The sequence below is a fragment of the Morone saxatilis genome, unplaced genomic scaffold, assembly GCF_004916995.1.
Source record: "Morone saxatilis isolate NCDOM2014 unplaced genomic scaffold, NCSU_SB_2.0 Contig23, whole genome shotgun sequence".
Taxonomy (NCBI): domain Eukaryota; kingdom Metazoa; phylum Chordata; class Actinopteri; family Moronidae; genus Morone; species Morone saxatilis.
The window spans coordinates 23629676-23632369 of NW_023339796.1; positions in this window are offsets into that span (position 1 = coordinate 23629676).

A 2694-nucleotide genomic window follows, 5' to 3' on the forward strand; every position below is an offset into this window, starting at 1 on the left:
TAAGCCAACACATAAAAATGCACACTCTTCAAATGACACAAATCTTACCCGGGTAAGTAGAAAAATAAAAAATGTAAACAAAACTCACAGCTGTGATTTAAAGTTCAGAATTCCCCCCGTTTTCAGTCACTTCAAATCAGTTTCAGTTTTAGTTCTGTTCGGTCCACTGAGGAAGTGGAGAGAGTTTGTCCTACCGCACAGTTGGTTATGTGTGTGTGTGTATGTAATGAAGTGCCGAATTCTGCAGGCGCCGTATCTCTAGTTCTCCTCTGGGCTGTGGCTCGCCATCAACGTCTCGATCCAGGCTCCAACATCCAGGTAGATCAAAGGTTCAAAGGGGTCCAACAAAAAACCTGACCTACAGTGAGTAAGGTCAGAACAACACACCTTGTACCTTTTACAACACACTAAAACATTGTCTTGGTTGTGGCTCATGGATCAGGACAATAATATTGTTCCTTTTGCCTGTCTGACACTCTTACTGAAGCTCTGACCAAGTGAAATCACACAACAACAAAAACAACTACAATAACAACAACAACAACTACTACTACTACTACTACTACAACTACTACTACTACTACAAATTTCTCTTAGATAGCAAAGCACAGCAGAGAGCGAACAGACGATAGCTTCTCACTTCAGAGGCATCTATCTATCTAAAATGAAACTATAAAATATAACTGAACAAGTCAGAGACAATAGACTCAGTTTCCACTCAGGTCCAGCCTTCTGTCGTTAGAGTACTGAGTAGTACAGAATGCTTGACCAGGGTTGACTTTCAAACCACTTGTGATGTCACAAATCATGCTTGTAGGTATTTTTCTAAACTTCTGCACAGTAAAGATTAATTATCACAAAAAAATTGTTTTTGACTGAAGGGGGACTTTTAAAATTGAAACCTTTCTTTAAACCTCAGTTCAGTTTTTACGAAGGCTTCTCTGCTGAGGCATCTTGAGTAGGCTAACCAACTTTTTAAGCTAGATAGAAAACAATGTAGTGCTTTGTTATGCGTACTACAAAGAGTTTTTTACTGGTTATGAAACAGTCTCAGTCTTTCACATTTTATCGTGAAGAATTCATTATAAAGATAACAAAATAAGGTGTTCCCATGCTTCTTTTCCATACAGGTCCATGAAGGTCAAAAGGACACAGGGAAAATAAACTAAAATAAATGGATGACAATGAAGTAATAAATAATAAGGAAAGTAATAATGATCGTAATAAACAGAAATGACTCTCACGAAAAGATGAATCACTCTTACTCAAAGCAGATTTCAGGAGACTTCAGTGGTATTTATTGAGGCTCAGCTGAGGATAATATAGCACACAATTTATTTATTTATTTATTTTAAGGTAAGCATGCATCTCCACATTAATTAAACTATTTTTTAAATTTAGTTAAATCTATTAACTTTGATGAAAACTAATCTGCTGGTACAACCCAGTCTTAGTTTTTTAAACTTAAAGAGCACATGAAAATAAAGTTGATACATATCAAATACATGCATATTGATTTTGCTTACATTAATAAATGCCTGGACACCTTCAACTGATTGGCAGCAGCTTCAAATGGGTTCACAAACAGGGCCTGCTTTGGATACATTAGGTCATTTGAAGCCACCAGGTGTAGATTTTGTGATACACTGTAGCATTTATATATATATAACAATCCTCTATCCCCTTATGATCTAACAAGCCTTCAGTGAAATTATCCAAAAGAAATATATATCTTCATATTGTATAAAAAAGCTAAATAACTCACACTCTGTTCTGCAGAGACAGAGACACACAACTTTCCGTGTGACATCTGTTGATAAGATCTAAATCTATCCTATAAATCAACCTACCAGCTCTCTCTTCATAACATCTAGAGGTTCAGTTACAGATTAATTATCATCATTAAAAAATAAATATCTATCTTGCCATCACCACTAGTTAGATACCATCAGCCACCACAAGTTTAACTTTATATTAACTGTTCAATCAAAACATAGTTAGGGTAATTGTGCAAGGAAGTCAATATTCTTGTGATGTCAAGAGGTCAAATTACTCTTCTTCTCTGAGATCTAATTAAACCAAACAAAGGCAATAACAGGGGGTTATCAACAACAAGTTTTTCTAATTGGATATGTGCCTGTGTACAATGAAAGGGCTGCAAAATTAATTGCATTAAATTTCAATATATACACTATTATAACATCATCAACATTAGCCATATAATGTCCAAACCAACAATCAATTGTAATTTCTATAGATGGCACACGGCTTGTGTAGACAATTGATGACAAATACAAACAAACAAATATACCATCACCTTCCTCTCTATAAACTTACTATACTAGAAAAATATACAAAGAAAGTTTAAAAAAACCAACCGACATTCACAATCATTATTAAGCCACATAAAAGAAATAGCAACAGAATAAAACATCACCAATGCAGATACCAAACATAAAGTGTAATAAATACTCAAGTTATGTTACATAGCCTACTTGAATATAATTTAAGTACATAAATAAAATGTTAATTCCATAACAGAACTGACAGAACCTTTAAAGAACATGTAAGAATATGTAAATTCAATTTTTGACTTTTGGTTTCACACAGGACACGAACAGATAGATAGATAGATAATAATATGTATATATAATATATACACACACACACACATTATATATACACACACACACA